This window comes from Pan paniscus, chromosome 18 (genome assembly GCF_029289425.2).
Source record: "Pan paniscus chromosome 18, NHGRI_mPanPan1-v2.0_pri, whole genome shotgun sequence".
In the NCBI taxonomy this organism is placed as follows: domain Eukaryota; kingdom Metazoa; phylum Chordata; class Mammalia; order Primates; family Hominidae; genus Pan; species Pan paniscus.
Window position 1 is genome coordinate 37162260 of NC_073267.2, and position 10780 is coordinate 37173039.

A 10780-nucleotide genomic window follows, 5' to 3' on the forward strand; every position below is an offset into this window, starting at 1 on the left:
TTGACACCATTCTCCCACCTCAGCCTCCCGAGTACCTGGGACTACAGGAACCCGCCACCATGCCCAGTTAATTTTTGTATTTTTACTAGAGACAGGGTTTCAATATGGTGGTCAGGCTGGTCTCGAACTCCTGACCTCAAGTGATCCGCCCGCCTCAGCCTCCCAAAGTGCAGGGATTACAGGAGTGAGCCACCGCGCCCAGCCCTCAGAAGGAAAAGTTCTATTTATTTATTTATTTATTTATTTTGAGAGGGAGTCTGTCGTCCGGGCTGGAGTGCAATGGCGCAGTCTTGGCTCACTGTAAGCTCTGCTGTCTGAGTTCAAGTGATTCTCCTGCCTCAGCCTCCCGTGTAGCTGGAATTACAGGCCTGTGCCACCACACCCAGCTAATTTTTGTATTTTTAGTGGAGACAGGGTTTCACTATGTTAGTCAGGCTGGTCTAGAATGCCTGACCTCAAGTGATCCACCTGCCTCGGCCTCCCAAAGTGCCGGGATGACAGACATGAGACACTGTGCCCGGCCTTTAGAAGGAAAAGTTCTCTTTATTTATTATTTTTTAGTGGGTTTCCTTGATTTTCTCTTCTCCTGTCATAAATTCTTCCAGGAAACCTTTCCTCACTCTGAGTCCTTTCCCGGAACGTCTGATTCTATTCTAGTCACAGGGAAAGGGTACTGTGTCTGCCTTCTGTGGTTTCCTCTTGGTGAGCAGATTGCCATTTGACAGCTCATTGTGGTCACGTGTCTCTGTAGCCAAGTCAGAAGGATTTATTGAGCCTAGGAGTTCTAGACCAGCCTGGGCAACATAGTGAGACTCCCATCACTTAAAAAAAAATTATAAAATAAATTATCCATGGCTGGGAGTGGTGGCTAATGCCTATAATCCCAGCACTTTAGGAGGCTGAGGCAGGAGAATGGCGTCAACCCAGGAGGTGGAACTTGCAGTGAACCGAGATTGCACCATTGCACTCCAGCCTGGGTGACAGAGAGAGACTCCCTCTCAAAAAAAAAATAAATAAAGAGAACTTTTCCTTCTGAGGTGGATCACCTCAGGTCAGGAGTTTGAGACCAGCCTGGCTAACATGGTGAAACCCCATCTCTACTAAAAAAACAAAAATTAGCAGGGCGTGGTGGTGGGCGCCTGTAATCCCAGCTACTTGGGAGGCTCAGGCAGGAGAATCGCTTGAACCCAGGAGGCGGAGGTTGCAGTGAGTCGAGATCGCGACACTGCACTTCAGCCTTGGGGACAAGAGTGAAAACTCCGTTAAAAAAAAAAAAAAGCGGTTGGGTGCGGTGGCTCACGCCTGTAATCCCAGCACTTTGGGAGGCCGAGGTAGGTGGATCACCTGAGGTCAGGAGTTCGAGACCAGCCTGACCAACATGGTGAAACCCTGTCTCTACTAAAAATACAAAAATTAGCCGGTGTGGTGGTGGGCGCCTGTAATCCCAGCTACTGGGGAGGCTGAGGCAAGAGAATCACTTGAACCCAGGAGGCGGAGGTTGCAGTGAGCTGGGCTTGGTGACAGGTGCCTGTAATCCCAGCTACCCAGGAGGCTGAGGCAGGAGAATTTCTGGAACCCGGGAGGTGGAGGTTGCAGTGAGCTGAGCTCGTGCCACTGCCCTCCAGCCTGGGCGACAAGAGCAAAACTCCATCTCTAAAATATATGATCAAATAAAATAAAATAAAATAAAATATGGTAAAATAAAAATGATCAACACAATGTAAATGAGACAATTTATAGTCACACAGCGCCCATCGCGACCTCACCCACAGTGGGAGAGAAAAATTTAAAAAAGAAACCGTTTTAGGACGATCCCCATGAAATTGTCAAAACCAGCCGCCTTCTAAATATCTGACTGCGGCTGTCAGAAAACAGACTTCAGAGAAGAATACAAATCATTGTATCCAGCCGTAATAACGGAGTTCAAAGCTGAGAGGATATGAAAAATTCATCGTCTGTCTACTTTAAACAATGGATGTAAATTATGCCACTTTGTCTGTATTTGTACAGTATGTTCTCATTGGCAAATACGGGATCCGATCATTGTTTCATTAAATACCTGACAATTCTGTAACAGTTGCAAAGATGGGTGCTTACCTCAGCGTTTCCCACTCTAGGATGGCAATAAAACAAAAATAAAGAAATAAAACTGGGTCAGAAAGAATGAGAGCCGGGGGAACCTTTATCTAAATCAGTTGCTTGGGCCAGGTGCACAGTGGCTCACACCTGTCATCCCAGCACTTTGTGAGGCTGAGACAGACGGATCACCTGAGGTCAGGAGTTTGAGACCAGCCTGGCCAACATGGTGAAACCTCGTCTCTACTAAAAATACAAAAATTAGGCGGGTGTGGTGGCAGGTGCCTGTAATCCCAGTTGCTTGGGAGACTGAGGCATGAGGATAGCTTGAACCCGGGAGGTGGAGCTTGCAGTGAGCTGAAATCGGGCCAGTGCACTCCAGCCTGGGTGACAGAATGAGATTCTGTCTCAAAAAAAAACAAAAAAGAATTTCTTGAATTCATTCTCGAGGTCAGGGTATGTGATGTGAAGCTCTCCTAAATGCTGAGAAGATGCAAATAGCGTTTTGGTGCACGTGTGCAATCCCAGCTACACGGGAGGCTGAGATGGGAGAATCGCTTGAGCCCAGGAAGTTGAAGCTACAGTGAGCTGAGATTGCACCACTGCACTCCAGCCTGGGTAACAGAGGGAGACCCTGTCTCAAAAAAAGAAAAAAAGACATGGAAATAACATTTGATGAAGAAGATGAGGAAAGCCCACACGTTAGCTTTCAAACTGCTCCAATTTTTTTTTTTTGAGACAAAGTCTCGCTCCATTGCCCAGGCTGGAGTGCAGTGGCATGATCTCTGCTCACTGCAACCTCTGCCTCCTAGGTTCAAGCGATTCTCCTGCCTTAGCCTCCCGAGTAGATGGGATTACAGGCGCCCACCCACCACGCCCAGCTAATTTTTGTTTTTTTGGTCGATACCAGGTTTTGCCATGTTGGCCAAGCTGGTCTCGAACTCCTGATCTCAGATGATTCACCCGCGTTGGCCTTTCAAAGTGCTGGGATTACTGGCGTGAGCCACCTCGCCCGACATAACTGCTCCAAATTCTTAAGTCACATGAACATCAGATGCAAGTACTCATACCTCAGACAAGGCAAGAAATTATGATTTTTCCTGCTAAGAAATTCTAATAGCAAAGTATCCCTTGAATAATATAGTCTGGTTTTCCAAGTTTGCATATCTTTTGTTTTTTTGAGACCGTGTCTCACTCTGTCACCCAGGCTGGAGCACCCTGGCTTGATCTCGGCTTGCTGCAAGCTCTGCCTCATAAATACGATTCTCCTGCTTCAGCCTCCTGAGTAGCTGGCATTACAGGTGCCTACCACCACACCCGGCTAATTTTCGTATTTTTTTTTTTTTTAAGTACAGACCGGATTTTACCATGTTGGCCACGCTGGTCTCGAACTCCTGACCTCAAGTAATCTGCCTGCTTCGGCCTCCCAAAGTGCTGAGATTACAGGTGTGAGCCACCGTGCCCAGCCTCCAGTTTGCATATGTTGCTGATAGGTTTAATTAGCCGAATGAGCCCAATTTGACAATGCAGGTGGGCAATATTGCTTTCCTGCTGCAGAGAGGGTCATAGATGAAATGACATCTATCCTCGATATTCAAGGCAGTTGAATACATTCTGGTTTGCAATTTTGACTGATTTGGTAAGAGGTGGGGGCTGAGGAATCTCAATCCAGTTTTTTAGGTTTACTGTTTTGTTTCGTTGCTTTTTGAGACTCAGTCTCGCTCCATCGCCCAGGCTGGAGTGCAGCGGTGCAATCTCAGCTCACTGCAACCTCCGCCTCCCTGGTTCAAGCAATACTCCTACCTCAGCCTCCCAAGTAGCTGAGATTACAGGCACCTGCCACCATGCCTGGCTAATTTTTGTATTTTAGTAGAGACGGGCTTTCACCATGATGGTCGGGCTGGTCTCAACTTCTGACCTCAGGTGATCTGCCTGCCTTGGCCTCCCAAAGTGCTGGGATTACAGGTACGTGCCACCATGCCTGGCTAATTTTTGTATTTTAGTAGACACGGGGTTTCACCATGATGGTCAGGCTGGTCTCAAACTCCTGACCTCAGGTGATCCGCCTGCCTCAGCCTCCCAAAGTGCTGGTATTACAGGCATGAGCCACCGCGCCTGGCCTCTGGTTTGCAATTGTGACTGATCTGGTAACAGGTGGGGGCCAAGGATTCTCAATCTGTTTTTTTAATGTTTTTGTTTGTTTTGTTTTGTTTTGCTTTGTTTTTGAGACAAGATCTTGCTCTGTTGCCCAGGATGGAGTGCGGTGGTGCAATCTCAGCTCACTGCAGCCTCCACCTTCTGGGCTCAAGCCATCCTCCTTCCTCAGCCTCCCAAGTAGCTGGGACTATAGGCATACATACCACATCTGGATAATTTTTTTTTTCTTGGTACAGACAGGGTTTCACCATGTTGCCCAGGCTGGTCTCAAACTCCTGGGCTCAAGCATCCTCAGCCTTGGCCTCTGAAAGTGCTGGGATTAAGGTCTGAGTCACAGGGCCTGTGTGTGTGTGTTTTTTTTTTTTCTGTTTGTTTGTTTGTTTTGAGATGAAGTCTCGCTCACCCAGGCTGAAGTGCAGTGGCGTGATCTCAGCTCAGTGCAACCTCCACCTCCCAGGTTCAAGCAATTCTCCTGCCTCAGCCTCCCGAGTAGCTGCAGTTGCAGGCGCCTGCCACCACACACAGCTAATGTTTTTGTATTTTTAGTAGAGACGGGGTTTTACCATGTCGGCCAGGCTGGTCTTGAACCGCTGACCTCAAATGATCCACCCGCCTCGGCCTCCCAAACTGCTGAGATTACAGGCGTGAGTCACCACGCTAGGCCACTGTTTTTCTTTTCCTTTTTTTAAATAACTGCACCATAGCACAGCTCATGAGTGCTACAGAAAACACATGTTAAATATTTTCCACCAAATTTTGACTTTTTATTGCGGTTAAAAATAAACAAGTACCAGAAAATCAGATCTTTTTGTAAAATGTTAAACACACATTATGGTTAATGTACATGCACATTGCTTCCTGTACGGCCACAGGGTAATTGAATTTGATTCAAGTTCATTTACTCCTGCCAAATCAAGCCCCACCGAACAGGTGTTAGATGTTGTTTGAGATTCAGCTTTGAAATGTCCATTTATCTCTTCCTTTCAACTTCTGGATGTGCTGAAGAGGGGAAAATCCTGTGAGTATAATTTACATGTTACTGCTGCCTTCCACGCTACGGTATCGGAGCACCTGATGAACATCTTTATATGGCACATAGGAAAGCAAACTCTGAAATGAGGCCGGGCGCCTTGGCTCACACCTGTCATCCCAGCACTTTGGGAGACCGAGGAGGTCAAATCGCCTGAGATCAGGAGTTAGAGACCAGCCTGGCCAACATGGTGAAACTCCATCTCTACTACTAATACAAACATTAGCCTGGCATGGCGGCGGGTGCTTGTATCCCAGCTACTTGGGAGGCTGAGGCAGGAGAATCGCTTGAACCCGGGAGGGGACGGCTTTGAGGCCTTCGGTGGAAACGGGAATATCTTCACATAAAAACTAGACAGAAGTGTTCTCAGAAACAACTTTGTTATGTGTGCATTCAACTCACATAGTTGAATCTATCTTTTGATAGAGCAGTTTTGAAACACTCTTTTTGTAGAATCTGCAAGTGGATATTTGGAGCGCTTTGAGGCCTATGGTAGAAATGGAAATATCTTCATATAAAAACTAGACAGAAGCATTCTCAGAAACTGCTATGTGATGTGTGCATTCAACTCACAGAGTTGAACCTTTCTTTTGATAGAGCAGTTTTGAAACACTCTTTTTGTTGAATCTGCAGTTGGATATTTGGACTGCTTTGAGGCCTTCGTTGGAAACGGGAACATCTTCATATAAAAATTAGACAGAAGCATTCTCCGAAACTTCTTTTTGATGTGTGCATTCAACACAGAGATTTGAAACTTCCTTTTCATAGAGCAGTTTTGAAACACTCTTTTTGTAGAATCTGCAAGTGAATATTTGGAGCGCTTTGAGGCCTATGGTAGAAAAGGAAATATCTTAATATAAAAACTAGACAGAAGCATTCTCAGAAACTGCTTGGTGATGTGTGCATTCAACTCACAGAGTTGAACCTTTCTTTTGATAGAGCAGTTTTGAAACCCTCTTTTTGTAGAATCTGCAAGTGGATCTTTGGAGCTCTTTGATTCCTACGGTGGAAACGGGAATATCTTCACATAAAAACTAGACAGAAGCATTCTCAGAAACTTCTTTGTGACGTGTGCATTCAACACAGAGGGTTGAACCTTCCTTTTGATAGAGCAGTTATGAAACACTCCTTTTGTAGAATTTGCAAGTGGATATTTGGAGTGATTTGAAGCCTGTGGTAGAAAAGGAAATATCTTCACATAAACACTAGACAGAAGCATTCTCAGAAACTGCTTTGTGATATGTGCATTCAACTCAAAGAGTTGAACATTTCTTTTGATAGAGCAGTTTTGAATCACTCTTTTTGTAGAATCTGCAAGTGGATATTTGGATCGCTCTGAGGACTTCGTTGGAAACGGGGATATCTTCACATAAAAAGTAGACGGAAGCATTCTCAGAAACATCTTTGTGATGTGTGCATTCAACACAGAGAGCTGAACCTTCCTTTTAATAGAGCAGTTTTGAAACACTGTTTTTGCTGAATCTGCAAGTGGATATTTGGAGTGCTTTGAGGCCTATGGTAGAAAAGGAAATATCTTAATATGAAAACTAGACAGAAGCATTCTCAGAAACTGCTTTGTGATGTGTGCATTCAACTCACAGAGTTGAACCTTTCTTTTCATAGAGCAGTTTTGAAACCCTCTTTTCGTAGAATCTGCAAGTGGATATTTGGAGCTCTTTGATTCCTACGGCGGAAACGGGAATATCTTCACATAGAAACTAGACAGAAGCATTCTCAGAAACTACTTTGTGATGTGTGCATTCAACACAGATGATTGAACCTTCCTTTTGATAGAGCAGTTTTGAAACACTCTTTTTATGGAATATACAAGTGGGTATTTGGAGTGCTTTGAAGCCTATGGTAGAAAAGGAAATATCTCCATATAAACACTAGAAAGAAGCATTCTCAGAAACTGCTTTGTGATGTGTGCATTCAACTCACAGAGGTGAACCTTTCTTTTGATAGAGCAGTTTTGAAACACTCTTTTTGCAGAATCTGCAAGTGGATATTTGGAGCAATTTGAGGCCTAAGGTAGAAAAGGTAATATCTTCATATAAATACTAGACAGAAGCATTCTCAGAAACTGCTTTGTGATATGGTGTATTTTATCAGCAGAATGTTCGTCTGCATATGGCATTCAGAAGCAAACTATACTTTTTCCCCCCCCTGAGTCTTTTGTTTCCAAATCAATGGGAAAAAACGGATACCCCTGCTCCATTCAGGCAGTTTCAATGATTCTCAAATCAACGTGGGAGCAGTCATTGAGCCATTTAATATATATAGTGATAAAAAAAGAAAGCATACTTATTAACCTTGTAAAGATTCTATAAAAGTACAAGGGGAACCTTTATAAAGAATAGTCAAGTGTCCTTTTTATAGAATAGCCCTTTGTACTTTGAAATGTTCATGTCTATAAAACAGAACTGGACAGATGAGCCTAATGCAATTTCCATGTCTTCTAGTAATTGTTCCATTAAAACATTATTTTTCAGCACCTTATCAACCAGAAGATTAAGTTACCTCAACCCAAGATCAGTTCCACTTTAAAAAAGCACTTTTGACCCATATTTAACCAACCGTCAGAGAGTATTCAAAAGAGGGCTAATTGAGCGTTGAGTGTTTGAAGCATTCAAATCAAGACCCAGGTTTCTTCTTGAAAACAGCAACAGTGCAGCCTGGCAGGAAGCAGGGATTAGACAAAAGAATCGATTGAAACTTGCCTTCCAAACTGGAAGAAAAACTTTCAATAAGAAAGCGTGAAGTTTGAAATCACTGCATGTTATATTATTCATCTTTCAAATTGTCTCCGGCCTTATTGGATGGCATTTTCTCCTCTACCCCAGCTCTGAGCTGCCACTGTAATTCACCAAGAAACCCACTTTAGCAAGAATGACCCACCCTTCAGAGGGAAGCAGCCACCCTCAGCCGGGTTCTCTTTACCACTCTATTCTGTCCGCACTCTATCTGCACTCTATCGCTTCATTCTATCTACATGTTTTGCAATTTCCTCTGGTATTCCAAGGCCAGTGAAATCACAGCCTCCAGGCTTGGCTGGCTTGCCTGGCTGGCTGGCCAGGTGGCTTGGGTGGCTTGGCTGGCTGGGTGGCTGGGTGGCTTTTCTGGCTTGGCTGGCCAGCTGGCTTGGCTGGCTGGATGACTTGGCTGGCATGGCTGGCTTGGCTCGCTGGCTGACTTGGCTGGCTTGGCTGTCTTGGGTCCCTGGCTGGCTTGGCTAGCTTGGCTGGCGGGCTGCCTTGGCTGGCTTGGCTGACTTGGCTGGCTGGGTGGCTTGGCTGGCTGACTTGGCTGGCTGGCTGGCTTGGCTGACTTGGCTGGCTGGCTGGCTTGGCTGGCTTGGTTGGTTGGCTGGCTTGGCTGGCTTGGCTGGCTTGGCTCTCTTGGCTTGCTGGCTGGCTTGGCTGGCTTTGATGACTGGGTGGCTTGGCTGGCTTGACTGTCTGGGCGGCTTGGCTGGCTTGGGTGGCAGGGTGGCTAGCCTGGCTTGGCTGGCTGTGTGGCTTGGTTGGCTTTGCCGGCTGGGTGGCTTGACTGTCTTGGCTGGCTGGCTGGCTTGGCCGGCTGGCTGACTTGGCTTGCTTCGCTGGCTTGGCTGGCTGGCTGGCCGGGTGGCTTGCCTGGCTTGGCCTGCCAGGTGGCTTGGCTGTCTTGGCTGGCCGGCTGGCTTGTCTGGCTGGCTGGCTTGTCTGGCTTGGCTGCCTGGCTGGCTTGGCTGCCTGGCTTGGCTGGCTTGGCTGCCTGGCTGGCTTGGCTGTCTTGGCTGGCTTGGCTGGCTGGCTGGCTTGGGTTGCTAGGCTGGCTGGCTGGCTTGACTGGCTTGGCTGGCTCGGTGGCTTGGCTGGCTGGCTGGCTGGACTGGCTTGGCTGGCTGGGTGGCTTGGCTGGCTTGGCTGGCTGGCTGGCTGGGTGGCCTGGCTGGCTTGCCTGGCTTGGCTGGCTGGCTGGCTAGGTGGCCTGGCTGGCTGGGTGGCTGGCTGGCTTGACTGGCTGGGTGGCTTTGCTGGCTTTGCTGGCTGGGTGGCTTGGCTTCCTTGGCTGTCTGGGTGGCTTGGCTGGCTTGGCTGGCTGGCTGGCTTGGCTGGTTGGCTGGCTTGGATGGCTTGGCTGGCTGGCTGGCTTGGCTGGCCTGCCTGGCTGACTGGCTTGGCTGGCATGGCTGGCCAGGTGGCTTGGCTGTCTTGCCTGGCTTTGCTGGCCGGGTGGCTTGGCTTGCTTGGTTGGCCAGGTGGCTTTGCTGGCATGGCTGGCTTGGCTGGCTGTCTTGGCTGGCCTGGCTGGCTTGGCTGGCTGTCTTGGCTGGCTTGGCTGGCTTGCTGGCTTGGATGGCTTGGCTGGCTTGGATGGCTGTCTTGGCTGGCTTGGCTGGCTTGGCTGGCTGTCTTGGCTGGCTTGGCTGGCTTGGCTGGCTTGCTGGCTTGGTTGGCTTCGCTGGCTGGCCAGCTTGGCTGGCTTGGCTCTCTTGGATTGCTGGCTGGTTTTGCTGGCTTTGCTGGCTGGGTGGCTTGGCTGGCTTGACTGGCTGGGAGGCTTGGCTGGCTTGTGTGGCAGGGTGGCTAGCCTGGCTTGGCTGGCTGTGTGGCTTGGCTGGCTTTGCCAGCTGGGTGGCTTGGCTGTCTTGGCTGGCTGGCTGGCTGGCTGGCTTGGCCAGCTGGGTGGCTTGGCTGGCTTGGCTGTCTTGGGTCCCTGGCTGGCTTGGCTAGCTTGGCTGTCAGGCTGGCTGGCTGGATGGCTGACTTGGCTGGCTGACTTGGCTGGGTGTCTTGGCTGGCTTGGCTGGATGGCTGGCTTGGCTGGCTGGGCTGGCTGGCTGGGCTGGCTGTCTTGGCTGGCTTGGCTGGCTTGCTGGCTTGGCTGGCTTCGCTGGCTGGCCAGCTTCGCTGGCTTGGCTCTCTTGGCTTGCTAGCTGGCTTTGCTGGCTTCGCTGGCTGGGTGGCTTGGCTGGCTTGACTGGCTGGGAGGCTTGGCTGGCTTGTGTGGCAGGGTGGCTAGCCTGGCTTAGCTGGCTGTGTGGCTTGGCTGGCTTTGCCAGCTGGGTGGCTTGGCTGGTTTGGCTGGCTGGGTGGCTTGATTGGCTTGGCTGGCTGCCTGGCCTGGGTGGCTTGGCTGGCTGGCTGGCTTCGCTGGCTTGGCTGGCTTTTCTGGCTGGCTGGCTTGGCTGGCTTTTCTGGCTGGCTGGCTTGGCAGGTTGGTCTGCCTGGCTGGCTTGGCTGGCTGGGTGGCTTAGCCAGCTTGGCTGGCCGGGTGTCTTGGCTTGCTTGGTTGCTTGGGTGGCTTGACTGGCTGGCTGGATTGGCTGGCTTGTCTGGCTGACTGGCTTGGCTGGCTGGCTGAGCTGGCTGTGTGGCTTGGCTGGCTGGCTGGCTTGGCTGGCCTGCCTGGCTGACTGGCTTGGCTGGCATGGCTGGCCGGGTGGCTTGGCTGTCTTGCCTGGCTTTGCTGGCCTTGTGGCTTGGATTTCTTGGTTGGCCGGGTGGCTTTGCTGGCTTGGTTGGCCGGCCG